The sequence below is a fragment of the Bombina bombina genome, chromosome 12 (genome assembly GCF_027579735.1).
Source record: "Bombina bombina isolate aBomBom1 chromosome 12, aBomBom1.pri, whole genome shotgun sequence".
Lineage (NCBI taxonomy): Eukaryota > Metazoa > Chordata > Amphibia > Anura > Bombinatoridae > Bombina > Bombina bombina.
The window spans coordinates 25,621,361-25,644,916 of record NC_069510.1 but is presented as its reverse complement, the minus strand read 5'-3'; the positions used below and the strand labels follow the sequence as shown (position 1 = coordinate 25,644,916).

At 36.9% G+C, this 23,556-nt stretch overlaps 1 protein-coding gene across 4 annotated transcripts in view; it reads left to right on the top strand.

Moving 5' to 3' along the window:
* The window catches only part of RALGPS1 (Ral GEF with PH domain and SH3 binding motif 1), a 1,173,485-nt gene that overhangs the window by 27,490 nt on the left and 1,122,439 nt on the right, over positions 1-23,556 (top strand). Inside the window, exon 2 of one of the 4 annotated variants that reach the window (XM_053695590.1) lies at positions 10,918-11,003. The exons of 1 other annotated variant lie outside the window; for it this stretch is intronic. The gene's annotated coding sequence lies outside the window, so the exon portion shown is untranslated. Of the gene's footprint in view, positions 1-10,917; positions 11,044-23,556 lie in introns of those variants that run through there. 2 more of the 4 variants (XM_053695594.1, XM_053695593.1) reach the window with 2 other exon arrangements.

Below are 23,556 nucleotides of genomic sequence, written 5' to 3'. Positions count from 1 at the left end.
GCTAGCTAAACTCATCAGGGGAGCCAATCAGAAGAGGCATATATGTGCAGCCACACAGCTAGCTCTCAGTGCTGTACCTGAGCCTACATATGTATTCTTTTCATCAAAGCATACTAACAAAATGAAGCAGATTATATTAAAAAGTTAACTGGAAATATGTTTAAAATTGAATGCTCTATTTGAATCATGAAAATTTAATTTTGTACCTTTAAAGGGACATTAAACTCACCATTGATCTCCCCAAGAAATGTTTAAAGAGATTTGAAACCCCCAAAAAATCTTTCTTTTGTCATTCAGACAGAACATGCAATTAAAAAAAATAATAATAAAAATAATTCTATTATCAAATGTGATTTATTCCCATTTGGCGCCTGGAGCACAACATGGCAGGAAATAGTGCTGCCCTCTAGTGTTCTTGCAAATGGATAAACGTCTTGTTAAACTGCTGCCATATAGTGTTCCAGATATGTGCACGCTCCTTAGCTGACCGCCCTGCTTTTCAACAACAAATCCCAATAGATCAAAGAACATTTGATAATAGAAGTAAATTAGAAAGTTGTTTTAAATTGCTGCTCTATAAGAATCATGAAAGATAACGCTTTGGGCTTCATGTTCCTTTAGTTAAAGTGACAGTCTACATTCATAATAAATGTATCTATTTAGAATTGTTGTCCTATATTAACTTACCTCACCTGTATGTCAGCATACTGAAAACAACGGTTTAATCAATATTTCCAAGAGATTCACGCTGTTCAATCAAGTAAAATGGCCCCTAAACTCTGCCTACCGCCGTCGTCTTCATTCCCAGAAGTATTTTTTTTTTTAAAGTTAGTGCCCGTGAAATGTGTGATGTCACCGCGTTGTGCCTCCACCTACTGCGCATGAGCAAGGAACGTTGAAGACTACCGGAAGAGCTGGGGAGTGCTTTTAGTATTGCACCATTTCTCCCATACTAGTGTTCAGTATTAATGTTCCGGATTGCTCTATGCGATAACGTCACGATTGACAGAATGCGCATGTGCTAAATGACGGGAACGCTGGATCTGGTTTATTTGCGATTTCATGGAACAGTCAGGGAATTGGCTTGAAGTGAGGTATGGTTGATGTCATTGATAGGTGGAGTTTAGGGGCCATTTTAATTGACTGAATGGCATGATTAAACCGCTGTGTGCAGTATGCTTACATACAGGTAAAATAAGTTTTTATATATGGTAACGATTTGTATATAAATTTATTCTGAATGTAGACTGTCCCTTTAAGCAAAAAAACTTCTGCTTGAGTTTTCTGTACAAAAAGGTGTTCTTCTCGCTTCACAAAGGCTGGAGTACCTTCACTAAGTATGGGCAAATTTACTAGAGCTTGCAACATTCTATGCTGTGATTGGCTAGGTCACAGTACAAACGTATTTACATCCATCCCAGCAAAGGAGACCAGCAAAATGGATAACACAAGGCTTACCCAAATTGCAAAGCGAAGCCATTTGGGCTAGCAAAATGGCAGTATTAAATTATTTTCAAATATTTAAATTTTAATTGAGAGCTTAATTTAAGTATAAAATGTATAACATTTGTTAAAAAATTGTGCATGGCAATCAAACACAGGTTACTTCTAAAAGCACACTGCTGGCTGGATTAGACTGGTATTGATAAAGTTATATTGTATGTATTTCGTCAGGAACTGCCATTATCTGTTTGGCCTATCATATATAGGCATTTCACATGGCAACCTTTGTTTGGGGAAGCATTCATGGTCTAGTTAAGCAAATATTTCTATAGTGATTTTTTGTTTTCTGAAAACTTATTTTTGGTGTAAATGTTAACTACTTTATCTTATCATGTCTTATTCTATTTATATATTATAAGAGAAGGAAGAAACTTCAACAGATAAAAAGCACAAAAATAAAGCACAGACCGTGTATTATAGAAATAATACATATGCCAGACAGCACCTATAGGGGCTAGATCTAAAATCTGATTACTTGCACGCCTTGAAATACTAATTTATTAATCCATTTGCTAGCAAAGTGGCACCTTGTGTGACGTTCATTATATGTGTGCAATAATCCAAAATGTGTCATGTAAATTTCTAGTAGCTATGGCAACAAGATATGTCAAGCCCTGATCCATGAATTGAATTGCTACTGTCTTTTACATTTAATTCCTACTTATCGTCAGTTTCTTACATATTATATTTGTAGGTATTATTCTTATACGTTTATTCTGGTATATGGCTTGACCATCCTGTGCACCAGGACGCCACTGGCACCTTAAGATTAGGCACTGACACCCTTGTTTAGAGTCTCCAATACAACTATGCGTGCCCTCCAATCAGCCGCCACTAGCTGCAACTGTGAAATACAAACCCAACTATTGGTTTATTTATAATGTAGATGCAATCTAGTGCTCAAAAGCATTCTTGCAAAACCAATGTTATCTAGTGCTCCAGTCATGTGAACACCCCTGAGCCTACCTACCTGCTTTTCCACTAGAGATACAGAGAGAACAAAGTAAATTTGATAACAAAAAGTAAATTGGAAACATTTGTAAAATTGTTTGTCCTATGACCATGAAAAAAAGTCACTAGTCAACACTTTGTTGCCTGTTTGGAAAGATATAGGCTTAATCCTTGTGGTTTATTTGAACAAGTTTTTCTCTGTTTGACCTGGATATGATTATACATTTAAAGATACATAACAGTACATGACAGTTTCTGTCACAGGAAAGAGTATTTTTCTCTTGAAAATAAAGAAGTATAAATAAATGCTATTTAGCAGGAAATGAATGTTGCATACACCTAGGTGCTTAAATTAGTTTACCCCCCCCAAACCCCCCCCCCCAAAACACAGTTTTAAATGGAACAAAGAGAAAGCTTCCATACAATCTATCTGTATTGTTTGCTGTATTTAGCCAGTACAGTTTGTCTGCTTTACTTGTTTTTCTTTGTCATGTGCTGGTTTTTCTCCTGTTGTTTTTTTCTTGCCCCTTGAAGCCTAATTCCAGATACGTCAGTGAGGCATCTGTTTGTAGCTTTTGTCCGTACACAAACGGGTTTGATGTTGATAAACTTGTGCAACATGTGCAGTGGTTGTATAGCTTACAATATGGCACCTTTTGCTTTTCTTTAGTATATTCTTATACACTTTGTAGATGGTTCTCCATTTACTTGCAATTTCCTGACTCAGGTTATAAACAAACAAGCAGTTTGCACAATTTAAAGGGACATGAAACGCAAGTGTTTTCTTTCAGGATTCAGATAGAGCATGCAATTTTAAACACTTTTCTAATTTACTTCGGTATCAGAACTTTCTTCATTCTCTTGATATATTTTTGTTGTAAAGCAGGGACATATGGTCAGGAGTATGCACGTGCCTAGATCACTATACGGTAGCAGTTTTGCTAGAATGTTATCCATTTACAAGAGCACTAGATGTCAGCACCATTTCCTGCCATATAGTGTTCCTGGGTATCTCTTCAACAAAGCAAATTTCATCATAGAATTAAATTGGAAACTTTTTTACTTTTCCCAAAACAAATATTTTGAACATGTTTAGCTGCTGTGTATTCTTATGCATGGTAGGACATAGTATTTCCCTTTACATCCTGGTCTGGTAGGTGATCATAATATATTCATTGGTATCTGAATAAGTTAAGTAGTGGAATGGTTTCTATTAGAGTTGTCTGACTGGTGTCTTTGGTGCCTGGGTATTTTCCCTGAATGCTGGTATCATTTAGTGTAAAGCCTTTGCCCTACATAATGAGAACATTAGGTGATTTTTGTTTAATGACCTTTAGACAAACCTGTTTTTTTTTAATTCTGAAAATTGTTTTGCTTTCTGTTTCATTATCAAATATACTTGTAGCAAGTGTTGTTTTTCTTTTTAAACAATGATACACTATCTTTGTTGTACCTAGTTTTTATTTTTGTGAAGAAAAAAGAATATATATTTGTTTTTGAGAGGTAGGAAATATATTGCTCATGGCCACTTCATTTTCTCTGTCTATACTTGATGTTGTTTGGAGGTTGAAGTAATCAATTCTAAAAGTGTTAATTAACCAACAAATTATTTATGCTTAAAACCAGATAGTATCTAGGAGCACTGTAACAAATCTCTTTACAGATTCTCTTGTGAAACTTAATCACATATAACCAAATCAACATTACTGTTGTATTCTGTTTATTAAAGGGACACTGAACCCATTTTTTTTATTTTGTGATTCAGATAGAGCATGCAATGTAAGCAACTTACTAAAAATATGTGCACTGACTGCACTACTGTGTACTGTTTAGGAGATTAATGATCTATCTTCTGGGAATCTACATCAGTATCTATTAAAAAGTAATCTCATTATCTATATCATTATCATGATCATCCTCTATATTCTGATGATGGAGTAGAGCTAAAGACTGTTTTGTAGTAGTAAAATATATTATATTTATATTTATAATATTATTTTATGTGTAACATAAATAATATAAATTCACAAATTTCACAAAGCAATACATCCTACAAGCAAGCAGTAGTAGCAAGTGCAACCCTTAATGAACAAACATGTTATCTAAATCTCAATGTTTACAATCACAATTTCACATGCATCACAGAAAAAAAAGTGCACTTTAAAAGTTAATTTTTTTTTTTTTTAAATATTCACTTTTTTTTTTTTTTTACAACTTTGAGCTGTCCCACCGCTTGACCACTGCTTGACCACCGCCACACTACTCCCAGATGACTGCAGGATGAAAGCCAGTTGCTGCCACACACTCAGAATTCTCGGCAAAAATGGCCGTTTCGTGGGCATTCTCAGGTCCGCCCACGGCCGCACCCTGGTCCGCCTCTCATCCTCCCTCTCCACTTCTGTTTTCATGAAGAATAAAGAATGTTTTTTTTCATGAAAATCACGTATTCTCACGGTTTTTAAACCTCTGCGATTCTGGGATATATACCTTATACCTGATATACTATATTAGATATGTGTCTGCTGTATTGAGTGGATAGCTGTATTGGTGAATTTAAAATGTTTGACTGTGTCAGAATAAAACTACATTTATTTTTATTTGTTTCAGGAATCTGGTGTGAAAATGAGGTTTCAAATATGACTAGTAGATTCTTGTCATATTTGGAACTTCATTTTCACACCAGATTTCTGAAACAAAGAAAAATAAATGTAGTTTTATTCTGACACAGTGAAATATTTTAAATTCACCAATACAACTACCCACTCAATACAGCAGACACTTATCTAATATAGTATATCAGGTATAAGTTATATCTCCCAGACCTGTATATCTATCTATCTATCTATCTATATATATATATATATATATATATATATATATATATATATATATATATATACTGTGTGTGTATGTATGTGTGTGTGTGTGTGTATATATATATATATATATATATATATATATATATATATATATATATTGATATAGAGAGATATTTATTTTAATACAAACTGAGTAGTTTGACAATATAAAACTTATGCACAAGTAATTTCATATGAGACTTAGCCTCCTATATGCTGGCATCTGAGCTATCACCTTTCCAGACAAGGATTGTGTATTCAAGAGTTGCAGGAATTACAGTGTCTTGTTTATACATACATAGTGTAAATTAACTGCTTTCCTGGAGATTCTGAGCTTCAAACATGAGTCCAGACCAGCGTCTGCTGTCCACAGGGGTTCCTGTGATCTAGGTAACAGGTTTATCTCATTTGAAAAGATCTAATCTCATTAAGTGATGAGGTAAATAATCTTTTGAAGCTTCTACATTCTAGTTGGGGAACAAATGTTCTCTCTATAGTTTTGGGATGTGTTTTTGGTCTGAAAGAAGTGGGTTTGATTTCTGAGTTTAGCTTCAGAATCTTGACAAAATGGGTTTGCATTTAGCAATGGTCTAAGCATTTCATATAATAGTGAAGTATTACCTATATTATATGATGATATATATATATATATATATATATATATTTATATATATATATATATATATATATATATATATATATATTTATATATAGTAGAATAGAAAACAGCACTCTCTGGACTTAAATTCAAACAGATAGTTTAATAGGTAACGTTTTGGGGAATGCTCCCCTTCATCAGACCAACAACATACAAGTGAAGCAAACATTTAAACATACCTAGACCCCTCCCCCTTGTGAAAAAACGCCAGAAATGGTTGTCATAGCAACCAGCCTTCCAGTGTATAATAAATAAAAAAAGACAAACAACATATACAACACTGAACATCCTTCTTCCCCGACGACTACCCGACGAATGAAGGTTCCTTTAAGTGATGTCATCCAAGATGGCGTCCCTCGAATTCCGATTGGCTTATAGGATTCTATCAGCCAATCGGAATTAAGGTAGGAAAAATCTGATTGGCTGATTGAATCAGCCAATCAGATTCAAGTTCAATCCGATTGGCTGATCCAATCATCCAATCAGATTGAGCTTGCATTCTATTGGCTGTTCCGATCAGCCAGTAGAATGCAAGCTCAATCTGATTGGCTGATTCAATCGGCCAATCAGATTTTTCCTACCTTAATTCCGATTGGCTGATAGAATCCTATCAGCCAATCGGAATTCGAGGGACACCATCTTGGACCCCTTAACTCTGCTTTCGACGGCTAACGCAGAACTCTAAATCTAGGCTATTATTAACATTGATGTTTTATTTTGTGAATTTAATGTATTTTTTAAAATATACACTCATTTCAAATCTGATGACTGCAACACATTCTAAAAAATGTTGTGACGGGCAATTTAGGACGAATAGTGATATGACAAATTATATTGAAATAAGAGGGTGATGTGAAACAGGTGAGGCAATGTGTAATCATAGTATATAAGAAGCCTCCAAAAAAGGCCTAGTCCATCAAGAGCAAGGATGGGTCGAGGCTCGCCAATCTGCCAACAGATCCGTTAGCGAATAATCCAACACTTGGAGAACAACATTCCCAAAAGACAAATTGGTAGGATTTTGGGTATTCCACCTTCTACAGTGCACAATATAATTAAATGATTCAAGGAATCCGGTCAAATTTCAGTGCGTAAAGGGCAAGGCCGAAAACCACTTCTGAATGCGCGTGTTCTCCGATCCCTCAGACGTCACTGTATCAAAAATCGTCATGAGTCTGTAATGGATTTCCTGACATGGGCTCGGGAATACTTTGGAAAACCTTTACACCATTCGCTGCTGCATCCACAGAAGCAAGTTAAGGCTTTACTATGAAAAGCAGAAGCCATACATCAACACTGTCCAGAAGCAGGGCCGACGTTTCTGGGCTCAGTCTCATCTGAGATGGACAGTAGCACAGTGGAATCTTGTTTTGTGGTCCGACGAGTCAACATTTCAAATAGTTTTTGGCAAAAACAGTCGTTGTGTTCTCCGGGCCAAATAGGAAAAGGACCATCCAATCTGTTATCAACGTCCGGTCCAAAAGCCAGCGTCTCATCCAAAAGCCAGCTTCTGTCATGGTATGGGGGTGTGTCAGTGCCCATGGCATGAGTAACTTGCACATCTGTGAGGGCACCATTAATGCAGAACGATATGCATACATTTCGAAGCAACATATGCTGCCATCCAAACGTTGTCTTTTCCAGGGACATCCCTGCATTTTCCAGCAGGACAACGCCAATCCACATTCTGTCGGGATGAGAAGCGCATGGGTGCGTAAGCAGAGAGTGCGGGTGCTAGCATGGCCTGCCAGCAGTCCTGACCTGTCTCTGATTGAGAATGTGTGGTGCATTATGAAGCGCAAAAATAGGCAACAAAGGCCCCGTACAGTTGCGGAACTAAAGATATGCAAAATGGATGAATGGGGGAAAATTCCGCTCGCCAAACTTAACCAACTGGTGTCTTCAGTGCCCAAAGGAGATGTTACACAGTGGTAAACAGTCCACGGTCCTAACCTTTTTGGAGTGTTTTGCAGTCAACAGATTTTAAATGTGTGCATATATTCCAAAGTACATTAAAAAGTAAAACATCAAATAATGTGTTTTCAATATAGTACAGGGTCAATTAAACTTTCAAATGACTTTTTTTTTTTTTTTTGCATTTTCCATACTGCCCAAACTTTTTTTGCATTGAGGTTGTACTATCTAATTAGCTTTATTATTTTGGTACCCTTTGTTGAAGAAGCAGCAATGCTCTACTGTGTGCTGGTTAACATATTGAGTAAGCCAATAACATGAGGCATATATGTACAGCCACCAATCAGCCTCTCCTGAGCCTATCTAAGTATCCTTTTCAACAAAGGATTCCAAGAGTACAAAACAAATTAGATAATAGGAGTAAATTGGAAAGTTGTTTAAAATCGCATGCTATCTCTGATGAGCCATTTCCACCCCTGTGCAGAGCTGTTTTGTAGTTTTTAGGTCCTGCTCACATTTAATCCCCACTGTACGCCGTTTGTCAGTACGAAACCCACACATATTACATAGTTTTTTCAGCAGAACCAGCAGATTCAAACGTTAACATTATATTATGTATATATCATGACGTGAGAATTCTGCAAAAAAGTGATAATGTATATTTTTTAAGATTCAGATAGATCATTATATTTTTGACAACTTTCAAATTTACTTCTATTAATTTTTTTTCTCTTGGTATCCTTTGTTGAAAGAGCAGCAATACCCTTCTGGGCACTAGATGAACATAGTCAGTAAGCCAATGACAAGAGGCATACATATGCATCAACCAATCAGCGATCACCTGGCTATTAAACTTATATAGGGTCTGTATTTTAAAGAGGGGGTTATGGGTTTTAAACAAGGCACCTAGAGACCCCCTTCCTTTTAATCATTTTTTAACACATTGCCCCCAAAGACATACACCATTGGATATGGTAAGCGATTACCTTTCTAACCATTTGTCTTTGGGGTTTGTAGGAGTTAAAGGAACTGAGGTTGAGGGGGTTTTAATGAGGCTGTTACTTATGGGGTTTCTTGGTCTAAGTAACATCACCAAACGTGGTAATGTCACATCCCAGGAATCCCCAACTGAGGCCTACCGTGGAGCAAACTTGTAAGCTGTCTAAGACTGCTGGGGGGCCACGATCGGCTCCGAAAGTGCCCCCCCCCCTCAGAATGACGACATGTGGTTGTCATCCTCAGTAACGGCATTGTGTGGATGATGACCATGTGTCCTTATCAGCAGTTAAAGTGTTATCTTTTAAACACGAGTTGATATAAGTTGTTGCAGTAGTGTATAGCATTGCAAATACTGCTGCCATATATTGCCGAAACACATGCATGTTAATGAGCATATCTACATATGTTCAAAATATTAGTACCAAGAGAACAATGTACCTTTTCTAATGAAAGCAAATTTGATTTTTTTTTTTTTATTGCACATATCTTAAATATAATTGTCACATTATTGGTGCATAGTGAATTTAGGTTACTGTATCTCTCTTAAATCTATTTTATCTGATATAGATATATAGGCTGGTGTACACTTGATTAAAGCAGTTTGGTTTGATAACTACAACACCAGGGTGGGGGAATCTGACAGGCGTAACATACTTACATAAAACAGTCTCTGTATTTATATACATTGTCTTGTTTGTCCTCAGTAGCACTGGATGAAAATGGAAATTCTGCTCATGTGACTGTTTATACCACACACAGCTACACCTTAGCAAAAGAGTCTGAGAAATTATCTTAAAGGGATATTCTAATGCTGAATAAAAAGCTCTAATTTGTTGGAACACATCACTTTAGCATTGCAAAAGAAGTTAACTATGCTTAATATCCCTCCTGGGAGCTGCTGTTCAGAACACGGTGGTGATCCAATTAGGAGCAGCATACACATATAGCCAAACAATCTGCTGCAATGTGTTACTGCTCCTCAGCATTTATGTGTTTACCCCTTTTCCTGGGTTTAAACACATAGATAGAAAGAGATACCAATACAAACATTGCATGCTTTGTATTGCGCTGTTGCTTATATTGTATTTGCGTACTGCAAAAGCATTAAAATCATATTTAAACTCAGCTACAGAGCACCAATGCATTACTGGAAGCTAGCTAAACACATCTGCTGATGACAAAAGGGATATGTATGGAGCCTCCAATCATCAGCTAGCACTCAGTAGTGCACTGCTGCCCCTCAGTCTACCTAGATATGCTTTTCCAACCAAGGATACAAAGAGAACAAAGTAAATTTAATAATGGAAAGAAAGTCTTATAAAATAGAATGCTCTATCTGAACCAAAAAAGTTTAATTTGGGCTTTCATATTAACAGAAGATATATAATTGGATGTTGCTCCGTAATTGACTGACCCTACATGCATATTAAATCCTGCTCTACTTTGTCAGAGACCCTGCAACACTGAGTGCCATTATTTAAACATAAACCTTCTAGGTGGGAGCGTCTGATTCTTCATTAAGGGGGAAAGGTGGGGTTTTTTTTTAGCAAGAGTTTTTGTCCTATAGTAAACTCAGTGCCTTTTAATTTAAATTAATTTTGGTACATAGGTGTCAAATTGGTCTTGTTGTAGTCGATTGTACTTTTTGGTGGTCATCATTATATCTGTTGATAACGAGGCGAGAAATAATTATAAAAATGAGCAGAAAACATCATCTGCGGAAAGTGAAAAGGTGTCACTGCAGCTTATGATATGAATCTATATTGGTCAGCCTGCTATTATCACTGCACAGCTTTATGATTGCTGTTAAGTTACTACTGTAAATATCTATATATAAACACAGAAGGGAACACAACGGCAGTTAAACTTATAGTAAATACAGATCAGAAAAGAAGACAATTTGTCTACACTACTTAATTGGCACGTTCACTATTGTAATGTTGCCAATGATGTAGTTTCTGTTTATTTTTTAACTTTACTTAGTTATTGAATTTACCATCCTGATATCTTTTTTTTCTTTCTTTAATATTTCAGGAATGGAAGTACAGAGGCTGCAATAACTTCATTCTTTTGAGGAGGACAAACCGGTTTTGGAAGATAAGCCGTTGTTAAGTTAAGGGGTGGGGGACTTGTTTCATTTCTAAATTCAGTTACATTTAGGTATGTTTATAATTTGGCTTGCATGAATACCGTTTGTGTATGGTGACTGACTTCAGCACTGCATTATTTGCTGCCTGATATGACTTATACTGAATAGCACAAGCGTATTGATTGTTCATTCTGAAGTTGAAGTCTGTATAGGGAGTAATTCCATAACTGCAGGTTGTTAAGAGGGTCTGCAAAACACCATGAAGCAGGAGAGCAATCTGTGTCCTTTAATGGAGCTGAACAAGCAATATAAATCCGCAAATTATTTAATCATGGTACTTCTCTTCTACCCTTTGGAATGTTTCATATATTTGTCTATCTATCTATCTATTTATCTATCTATCTATCTATCTATCTATCATCTATTCATCTGTATCTATCTATGTGCTGAGGAAGCACAAACTAGCTCTCACTATATTACTGGAAAAGGGAAAAATCACATGCCATACAGTATAATTATTACAGTTTTTATTATGAATTTATTGCAATAACACAAATCAGTAATCAGCTTATATTTGTATCACAACTAAGCATTTACAATATAGTAACATGAAGCAGTGATTAAACTAAATGTGTTACTTATCTTCAGGTTTCATATAAGGTATTTATAGCATACAACAGCACTAAGAGTCATCTTTCAGTGGAACACATGCAGATTCCACAGGTTCTGACTTCTATCCAAGATGTTACCCAAAAAATCCCCCCCTTAGCTATTCGAATAATTAAACTTTCAGTTTAGAAGGCGTGTCTAACATTTTGTTAATCGTATTATTTCATTTAGCAAGCGGTAAGGAAATAAAGAGAATTAGCCACTTTACTTAAAGGGACATGAAACCAAGCATTTTTCTTTCAAGATTCAGATAGAGAATAACATTTTAAAAAAAAGTTTCCATTTTACTTCTATTAACAAATTTGCTTTGTTCTCATGTTATTCTTTGTTAAAGAGATACCTAGTTAGGTAGTGTGCATGTTTGGATCACTACATGACAGGGAATAGTGCTGCCATCTAGTGCTCTTGCTGATATAACAGTGTTGCAAAACTGCTGCCATGTAGTACTGCAGACACGTGCACACGCCTTCACTTACCTTCCTGCTTTTCAACAAGAAAACGAAGGAAATGTGTACATTGTAAAGTTGTTTAAAATTGTACAATCTCTCTGAATCATGAAATAAAAATGTTGGGTTTCATGTCCCTTTAAATGCATATAACTTTGCACAAGAGTGCCTGGACTTTATATGGAGGCCTGCTCACTAGTGGTGTGATTGGCTGGTAGCACATAACATTATGCTCACATTTATCCTAAAGATAAAATTAGATAAGTCACATTTTTAGTAATAAATTACAAAGGAATTAATGCTATGAATGCATTTGGTTTAACTGCAGATATAAATTAAATGTCCCAAATCTGATATAAATACACTTGTTTCTTTTTTTTTTTTAAGGGACAATGAAGTAAAAATTAAAGGGCCATAATACCCAAATGTTTAAACACTTGAAAGTGATGCAGCATAGCTGTAAAAAGCTGACTAGAAAATATCTCCTGAACATCTCATCATATGTAAAAAAGAAAGATATTTTAACTCAAAAGTTCCTCAGTAGCCACCTCCCATTGTAAAGGATTTCTAAGCAGCATTTTAGTGTGTCTGTCCTGGGACAGCTGAAAGGATGAGCCTCGTGAACTCTCATATTATTTCACCAATCAGGTAAAGGAAGCTTACTATGAAATCTCATGAGAGTTAAGTCAAATCTCATGAGATCACAGTAAGAGTTCATGACCTGCAGCTGGGAGCAGGGGAAGTATAACTTTTTACACAGAACTTACTCTGCTGAGCTGAGGAGATTGTGAGGTAAAATATCTTCCTTTTTTACATAGAGATGCTCAGGTGATATTTTCCTGTCAGCTTTTTACAGTTATACTGCATCAGTTTCAAGTGATTTAGCATATGAGTATTATGTCCCTTTAAGCTTTTGTGATTCAGATAGAACATGCCGTTTTAAACAATCAGTTTAAATCTAATTTCTAATTTGTTTCTTTCTCTTGATATCCTTTGTTGCAAGGCATACCTAGGTAGGCTCAGGAGCAGCAATGCACTACTGGAAGCTAGCTGGTGATTGGTGGCTCCACATATATGTGTCTTGTCATTGGATAACCTCATGTGTTCAGCTAGCTCCTAATACTGCATTGCTGCTCCTTTAATATAGGATTTCAATAGAATGAAGCAAACTTGATAGTAAAAGTAAATTGGAAAGTTGTTTAAAATTGTATGTTCTATCTTAATCATGAAAGTAAAATTATGGGTTTCATGTCCCTTTCATTTTGACTTTACTGTCCCTTTAAAGATTGGTGAAAGTTTGCAACGTAAGTAATGGAATGCAGCACATTATGTACTGTCACTGGGCTGAGAGTTTAAAAGGCTGAATCTCATAGCTGTGATGAAAGGTACACACAATGGGCCATTGACCAGCATAAGAATACGCTATTGTCACCTATTCACGGACCATAATATTTACTTTCAGCTGCTTGGCTCTGCTTTTGTGGCTTAGTGTTCTTGAGGGACACATCTCTTTACTACCAATGAGATAACTCTACATTATCATTACAGCTACGTTTATGGAGAGAGTAACAGGCAAGCACATACAGCAATGAGATAACTACATTATCATTACATGAGAGAGTAACAGGCAAACACGTACAGCAATGAGATAACTTTACATTATCATTACAGGAGAGAGTAACAGGCAAACACGTACAGCAATGAGATAACTTTACATTATCATTACAGGAGAGAGTAACAGGCAAACACGTACAGCAATGAGATAACTTTACATTATCATTACAGGAGAGAGTAACAGGCAAACACGTACAGCAATGAGATAACAACTTTACATTATCATTACAGGAGAGAGTAACAGGCAAACACGTACAGCAATGAGATAACAACTTTACATTATCATTACAGGAAAGAGTAACAGGTAAACACGTACAGCAATGAGATAACTCTACATTATCATTACAGGAGAGAGTAACAGGCAAACACGTACAGCAATGAGATAACTCTACATTATCATTACAGCTACGTTTATGGAGAGAGTAACAGGCAAACACGTACAGCAATGAGATAACTACATTATCATTACAGCTACGTTTATGGAGAGAGTAACAGGCAAACACATACAGCAATGAGATAACTACATTATCATTACAGGAGAGAGTAACAGGCAAACACGTACAGCAATGAGATAACTATATTATCATTACAGGAGAGAGTAACAGGCAAACACGTACAGCAATGAGATTACTCTACATTATCATTACAGCTACGTTTATGGAGAGAGTAACAGGCAAACACGTACAGCAATAAAATTACTCTACATTATCATTACAGCTACGTTTATGGAGAGAGTAACAGGCAGACACGTACAGCAATGAGATAACTAAATTATCATTACAGCTATGTTTATGGAGAGAGTAACAGGCAAACACGTACAGCGATGAGATAACTCTACATTATCATTACAGCTACGTTTATGGAGAGAGTAACAGGCAAACGCGTACAGCAAATACAAAATTTACCAATCTGCTCATTCTTGTTAATACTTGTAATAGGGATAACTGTAACTGGGCTTCTGGATTCATATGGTTACTTCCGGGACAGCATGAGTAACACACAAATACGATGATGTTTACAAGTGTATCATTATTTATTTGTATTATATGCATTACAGACAGTATGCCTTATATGAGCAGTTACTTGGCTTTAGGGATTGTTTATCGTGTACAGTAGCAAATCAGGATAAATAATGTTAGAAAAAACATGATGCTGGTTAAGAAACTTTAATTTCATGTTGAGTATCAGATGTTTTACAAAGTCTGTGGTTAAAGTGACATGAAAACCAAAATGATCACACATAGGTATAACATTATTGCAAAACGTGCTATATAGTAGGGCAGGCATGTACACGCTTCTGAGCTTATGTCCCTGGTTTTCAACAAAGGATACCAAGCCAACAAAGACAAGCTGATAATAGAGGAAAATTGGAAAGTTAAAATTACATACACTATCTGAATCATAAAAGAACATATTTTTGGTTTCATGTCCTTTTAAAGGGACATGAAAGTAAAAAAATGAACTTCCCTAATTCACATATAGAATGCAGTTTAAAACCCCCCAGCAATTTTATTTTCAAATTTACCTTTTTGTTTTGGTATCTTTTCTTGAAACGTGGCTCCTTTTTCATGAGTGCATACTGGGGTAGGCTCAGGACACTGTGTATCTATATGGCAGCTGAGTTTACAGCAATGCTATAGATTATGTATGTGTTCAAATAAATGGGGCACAAAGATTATTCTTAAATATAGAGACATTTTTTTTTTTGACCAACCAGCCACTGCCAGTTATGGCTAGCTGTAAATTAGCCTGTGCACTGTTATAAGCAGCCACTAGTTGTTGAGGCAATTAACTGCATTGTGTGGTGTTTATAGGTTGTCTAGATACTTAGGTTACAAAATATAACATCCAACAGCTCTGTTTCATTTGCATTCATTTATTCATTAAATTATGGGTTCAGAACTTTAGTAGTTGTGGAGATCTGTAACCTGATTTGCAGGAATAGTGTTCAGTCTTGTTTACACTACTGGAGAGTATCTCTGAAATGATACAGACCTTCCTTGTGTAAATGAAGACATAGAGCAGCTTAACTCCAGAGCATAATGTAGGAGTGTAGTCAGTAGCAAAGCCAATGTCAGAAACCAAATCAGAATATACTGCAGCTAGAGGGGTAGAGCTTGAGCCTTGTCAGGAGACAAGCCAAGGTCAGAATCTAAATCAGAATGCACAGCAGCCAGAGGATAGTTCTAGAACATAGTCAAGAGCCAAGCCAAGATCAGAAGCCAAATCAAAACTCATCACACGGGGTAGTGCTAGAGCATAGTAAGGACCCATGCCATGGTCAGAAGCCAAATCAGAATACAATCCAGAAAGACATTAGGGCTAAAGCTTAGTCAGGAGCCAAGCCAAGGTCAGAAGCCAAATTAGAATCCACAACAGCCAGAGACTAATGCTGGAGCATTGTCAGGAGAAAAGCAAATCTCAGGTGCCAAAAAAGAATACATGGCAACCAGAGTAAGTGCTGGAGCATAGTCAGGAGCAAAGCCAATATCAGAAGCCAAATCAGAATACACAACATCTAGAGGGTAGTGCTGGAGCATAGTCAGAAGCCTATTCATGGTTAGAAGCCAAATAAGAATACACATCAGTTAGGGGGTAGTGCTAGAGTGTATTCAGGAGACAAGTCAAAGTCAGAAGCCAAATCAGAATACACTACAGCAATGGTGTAGTGCTAGAGAATAGTCAAGAGCCAAGCCAAGGTCAGAAGCAAAATCTGAATTCACAGCAGCCAGATGATAGTGCTAGTGCATAGAAGCTAAGGTCAGAGCCAAATCAGAATTCACTGCAGTCATATGGTAGTGCTAGATCAGTCAGTAACAAAGCCAAGGTCAGAAGTCCAATCAGATTTTACAGCAACCAGATGATAGTGGTAGAGCATAGTCGAGAGCTAAGCCAAAATCAGAGCCAAATCAAAATTTACAGCAACCAGAGAATAGTGGTAGAGCATAGCCAGGAACTAAGCCAAGGTCCAAAATCCAATCAGAATTCACAGCAGCCAGAGCATAACGCTAGAGTATAGTCAGGAGCCAAGCCAAGGTCAGAAGCCAAATAGGAATACAGTCCAACTAGAGGGTAGGGCTAAAGCATAAGTCACAAGCCAAAATCAGAATATACTGCAACTAGAGGACAGTGCTACATCTTATTCAGGAGCCAAATCATGGTCAGAAGCTAAATAGGAATACACTGCACCCAGATGATAATTCTAAAGAATAGTCGGAAGCCAAGTCAGAATACACTGCAACCAGAGGATAGTGCTATAGCTTAGTCAGGAGTCAAGTAAAGGTCAGAAGCCAAATCAGAATATACCACAACCGATTCTAAAGTATATGGGGCAATTTATACTTTATCCAAGTGGAGCACTATTCCTTTAGAGTCTAATCCCTCTTTAAAGGATCCTATGGATAGAAAGCTTGAAGGCATAAGCAATCCTTTCAGCTGCCGGGATTTCTTTTTTGCCCAGCTGTCAGTTTAGCTTGCATGGTTGAAGCTACTATAGTCTGGTGGACAACCAATTGGAGCTTGTATCTGAAGACATATCCTTGGAAGAGAGACAATATTCTGTGAAGCTCCTTAAAAATTCAAACAGCTTCACTTGTGATGTGGCAGTGGAAATGTTAAGCATTAATGCTAAGAGTATTGTTGTGGCTCTGCTTGCAAGACTGAGTCTGTGTTTCAGATGCTTTACACAGTAGGTTCATAAATTTACCAAAGAGCTCACTGGTTATACAAATTGAAATCTTTTTTTTCTGCGGTTGATTATAGTTTGTTTCCATGAGAATGTCTGTAATCAACTCAGGACCAAGCTGCTGTTTGTTTTGTGCTTAACTTCAGCACACCCTGCTTCCTATTGCTACTCAATGCATGGAAGTTGTGGGTCTGATGGTGGCTGCTTCAAATGCAGTTCTCTTTGCCAGATTTCATTGGAGGCCTCTGCAGCTGTCCCTTCTTTGGCAGCGGAACAGAGATTACTAGGACCTGTTTCAGAAGATCCTTCTAGAAAAGCAATAAAGACAGTAGTTGAAGTGGCAGAATCACTAATTTATTGCCTCCTTTCTTCGGCCAGTTTGGAAAGTTATCAGGACAGCCACCTGCCTACATTGGTTGGGGGGTTTGTTTGAGGGTCATTGAGGGAGGGTGCAGAAGGTTTAGTCTCCTCAGGAACTCTGTGTGATTTTCAGGGATCTACAGAGTTGGCCCAGCCTTAGGCAGGAGTCATTCATCCAGTTTCAGTTGGACAGTGTCACAGCAGACTCTTACATCATAGGGTGGAATTTAGGAGTTCCTTGGTCATCCAAATCCTGGGAGATGGACTTTCTCAGTCGCTAGTGCCTCCACTGGATGTAACAAATTTTTGTGCTCTCTTGCAAAGGTAACAGGAAGCCTGTGCCGTCCTTTCCTTCCTCTTGCCAACTGCTAATTGTGTCTCAATATTCAGCTTCCAACAATACCCCAGTGGAAAAAAAAGCCCATATGTGACATCAGAGATAGTTGCCATAAACATTTTTTTGGCTACTCTTTTTTCATTGGCTGGACAGGGGCATCACAGGTTTACAGTTATTTTTACAAATCTTTTTTATATATATAAATTAATTAAACATTTTACTCCGCAACTGTTGCTTATAAATCATATCATTATAGAGCATTTTTATATTTGTGTCCCTTTTAAAATTTAGAGCTAATTTTCTGATTTAGCGTTAAAATTATAACCTGTTCTTATTTTTTGGTTTAAAGGGACAGTCTACACCAGAATTTTTATTGTATCTAAGCCTCTGCAAACTGCCCCTTATTTCAGTTCTTTTAACAGACATCCATTTTAGAGCTGGCTCACCTGAACTCCACGTGCGTGACCACAGTGTTATCTATATGACACACATGAACTAACACCCTCTAGTGGTGCAAAACTGTCAAAAAGCCCTGAGAGAAGAGGCGGCATTCAAGGGCTTCGAAATTAGCATATGAACCTCCTAGGTTTAGCTTTCAACTAAGAATACCAAGAGAACAAAGCAAAATTGGTGATAAAAGTAAATTAGAAAATTGTTTAAAATTACATTCTCTATCTGAATCATGAAAGTTTATTTTGGACTACACTGTCCCTTTAAAAGTAAATCACACTTTCTGGGGAAGTATTTTATTCCCAAGAAAGCCACTTAGTGACAAAGTTGCAAACCCATATACATAACTAAGGTGCTTGACTTATTTTTAGAATGAATTCCATACAGTGGATATATTAGAAAATAGAAGCCTCTCTCTGTGTGTTTATTTTACTTCTGTACACCCTGCATATCCCATTATGCCTGGATAAGTTCTAGATGCCAAGTAGAGATGGCTAAACCCTTTATGATTGTGTCAGCATCAGATGGCAGCTGAGAGGCAGTTGGCCAATGACTCTGTGCTCTTGGCAGCAGATCTGTCTTTATTAATCTAGCCTTAGAGACTGGATATGGACATATTGTAAATCATTTCAGTATCTTTACAATGTACAGCAAGTGTGGGAAATTATGCAGACTCAGACTCATATCATTTACATCCGAACCTCCATTACTGTCTGCTAAACAAATTAATCTACCTCCTAAACAAATCAAGCTAGTCTCTTTGGTTTTTATATATTTTTGTTTGACCACACTATACATGAGTTTTATCCAGAGAGGAGGGTGTTGCCCAAAATCTTAAATATTTGCTGCTCTCAGCATTAAATACTCATGTATGTAATTTAATGCCGTGATTTAAGTAATATTTATACCTCACTTGAGACATTTGAACTCAGCTCCTATCCTAATCCAGTTGAAATTAATACTAAGGTGTTTATTTAAAGGGACAGTATACACCAATTTTCATATAACTGCATGTAATAGACACTACTATAAAGAAGAATATGCACAGATACTGATCTAAAAATCCAGTATAAAACCTTTTAAAAAAACTTACACAGAAGCTCCCAGTTTAGCACTGTTGATTAGGTTGACTGGGACACCCACTGAAAGGGGCTGGGAAAACAAGAAGAGCAGATCCCCCCCCCCCCCCGCATATGGAAAGACAGATATCATAAACAAGAGCCTACAGGAGTCTATAAACGCGTGTATACATCTGAGACTGTGGGACGTGGTTAGGAGTCTTAAAATCAGCACAATGTTATTAAAAAATAAGCAGAACTTTACATTGTTACAAAAACACTCCCAGATGGGCTATATAAATATATAATCTACAAAAAATTTATGCAAAGAAGTAGCTAGTGTACAATGTCCCTTTAAGGGATTGTATTAATACATAGCACGGTTACTCTAGTAAAATTGCTGGTAAAAAACACTAAACTGTGCTTATTTTGCTTTTTAAGGGGAACACATTCCAAACAGCTGTTCTTGTGTCTGCCTATATTTTGCCCACCTCTGGTGTCAAACCAAACCCTAATTAATTGTTAACACCTCTCCAGTGCCTTTGTATGGATAAAAGCACGATTACATAAAGCATTGGCTCAGCGCATGTCAGCTGATTGAGAAGAGTCAGGTTTTGTTTCTGGACAAATACCGCCTACCTGTACACTGGATGTTGGCAAATGCAGATGCGATCAAACAGTAATATAAATGGTACTGATACCATAAAGAGCACGTTCTTTCTAAATATAGATCTCTTTTGTTAACGCGCCAGCATGCAGTGAGGACTTGAGGTTTAATAAATAATTCAGCACAATTGTTTCACTGTGTACTTTACTGCCAAATATTCCTTAACCCTTTAACTGCCGTCCGGTCCTAGTTTAATGTGCACTTGGCAAGGACGTGAAGTTGCAATTTGCTTCTAATACTGGTATAAAGTACACATAAACATGTAGACTGTCAGTTGCAGTCTATCCTTTGACCACGTTTTTTGGTAATATGTAATCCTTATTATTTAACAGAAATCACATAAAAATAGAGTGCAAGTTGAGATAAAAAATTCAAGTGGTATGGAGTGCCAATACAGATGGCATAAAATCCTAGAATTACTAGAATTCTTGTACTCGTATTACAAGTCAGTGGTTAAAGGGCCATAATTGTTGAAAAATGACATTAGAACAGGACCCACAGAGTGCTTCTGGTCCAGATCAGAAACCAGTGCTGATCCCATTAGCAGAGCTAGTCGAACGACTCAACAGGGTAACTAGCACTGGTGATTGGATCAGCCCCAGCTTCTGCTTTTGTACATAGTAGTTTTGTTTTTCTTTTTATTCTGTCACATGATTTTTGCAGCAAAAGTCCTCTTTTGAGCATGGGCAAAAACTGACTGGAGCTAGTGCATGTGTCTCCTAGCAACCAGTTACAAAGTTTAAACTACCTCCTTGCCTTCCTTTAGAGAGATAGCCCCTTCTGGGGCTGTGCCAGTAAGTAATAGACCCTGCACATATGAAGTTAAAAAAATAAATAGAAGGAAAAATCCTTTTAAAATGATGAATACATACTGCAATGATTTATATTAAGCATAACACACTGCTTAGTGTGTTTTATTACATGAAATTGACTTTTTGTTTACAACTTAGCTTTGCATTATGCTGCACAGTGATTGTCTGATCAATGTAATACCTGTCCTTATTTGGAGGCAGCAGAGATAAGAAGTTTCTAAAAGGGTATATCGTTGGACTGCAAAACAGTGCAAAATATTTTGCTAACAAAATTACAGTTAAAATGCTTTTAAATCATTTATTTTTTTATGCAAGCTTTTGCAAGGCAGTATTTATTTGTGGATATGTACTAGGGATACAGAACAAGAAAGGTTTTATATCCCTTTAACTTACCATAGAGCTTTCTTCGTGGTCATAGTCCATGTTAGCATTCTAGGATTCCCACCCTTGTTTGATGTTATTGCCGGACTGCAGTAGGAGTGACTAGGAAGTCATGCATGTTTATTGTCTAGTGGAGCAGCTATCCATGTGTTTAGGGAAGGAAAATTATTATAATTGTCATCATTTATTTGTAAAGCTTTTCCATATTCATTAGAACTGATTAATTAATGAGATGAAAATTAGGTGCTATGATGACATTTATAGCAAACACAATTACATAAATTATAGAGGGCCCTACCTATAAATTGCCATCGGCATAGACATTATTCTATTGGACAGAATGATTGGTATGTTTTGGTCACTGTCCATTAAACATTTTTATAGCAGGAGGATCTTTATGTATCAGCCAATGAGCACGGATACTGTTGTATGCTTAATGTATTTGTACATGCAGTTTAGCATGTTTTCTAGCTAGTATGTCATATGAGGGAAACATAGGATTTCAATACCTATTTAGCAATATAAAAACAGATTGAGTTGTACCAGTTCAGGCAGTTTACAGGTAGAAAAGATCTATTATAGTTTTGCTTAAAGGCACAAAAAATGTCAAAACTGATTTGCACATAAATGTACTGAAGAGAAGCATTTTCTAGTACACATGAATTAGCAAATAACCTTCCTGCAAAAATGATGAAGAAGCATTTACTGTGCATGGACCATATATAAATATGCAACTTGCACCTGCGTTAAAGCACCGCACCTGTTCAGACAACATTTATTATATTGATAACTCAGTTGCCATAATTTTTGAAAAAATCCTTCCCCATTATCTCTTTGAGCCGCCATGGTATTTGAATGAGAGTGCACAAGGTATATCTACTAGATATATGCAATTTGGGTGCTAACGAATGCCGAAGAAGGTAGCCGAAAGCCGCATTTGGCTCTTTACGGAGCCGGATTTATTCTTGCAACAATGCAGCACACTGAGATCTGTGCAAATCCAGATCCACAAATGCACATATCTAAATATTATTTACACATGCTCCATAGTATAAGCTATTGCTGAAACAGTCATATCTAGCGTGTATTACAGAAATGCATCTATTCAGAAATAAGATACATTCATGTGCATTTCACTTTCTTTGTTTTATGTTACACTCATTACCTGACCACAAATGAAGTTGTCCACATGTCACAGAAAAAAAGTGTTAAATGGTGCACAAGTAAACCCCTGCACATATACTAGTCTGTTCCCAAAAACAGACAAGAATGAACACAAAAATACACAAAATGGGGTGTATATGTGCGCTAAACAGCTAAGGGGTTATTAAATATCTTATCAGAATCGTGAGTATCTCTAATCGATTTACTTAAAAGGTTTACTAATTAGAATGATCAAATGGAAACAAGATCAGAGGGTATATAATACGAAATGTTAATATTTATTACTATGCTAAAAATATTAAAAAAAAGTTTGCGATATACACAAATACGTTAAAACACAATAAAAAACTTTTTCTTATATATGACCCATCTTGATAAAGCCGTGTAAAACGGCTAAACGCGTTGATGGTACAAAGAGAGAGTACTGATTTTGGAGTTACATTATCCAGTCGAAGGATTGACACGGATTCAAAAAGGGACTTTATTCCTCAAAAAGAAATCAACTAAACTCTGCGCAGAGTAAGGATACAAGAATCGTCACGGAACTACTTCTCATTGTAGTACATACAGATAGTGACGTCACCAACCCGGAAGACCAACTAAACGGAGTTGTACAGACACCTGTGCCCTGCTGAACAAACGGCAAGTGTTCAAACTGAATCAAGGTAGGCACATAGAGGTGTAACAGTCCTTTTTTCTCCTACATAGGTGCGTCCGGTCCACGGCTTCATCCTTACTTGTGGGAATATTCTCTTCCCTAACAGGAAATGGCAAAGAGGCACACAGCAAAAGCTGTCCATATAGCCCCTCCTCCGGCCCCGCCCCCCAGTCATTCTCTTTGCCGCTCTGAACAAGTAGCATCTCAGCGGGGATGGTGAAGAGTTTGTGGTGTTTAGTTGTAGTTTTTATTTCTTCTATCAAGAGTTTGTTATTTTAAAATA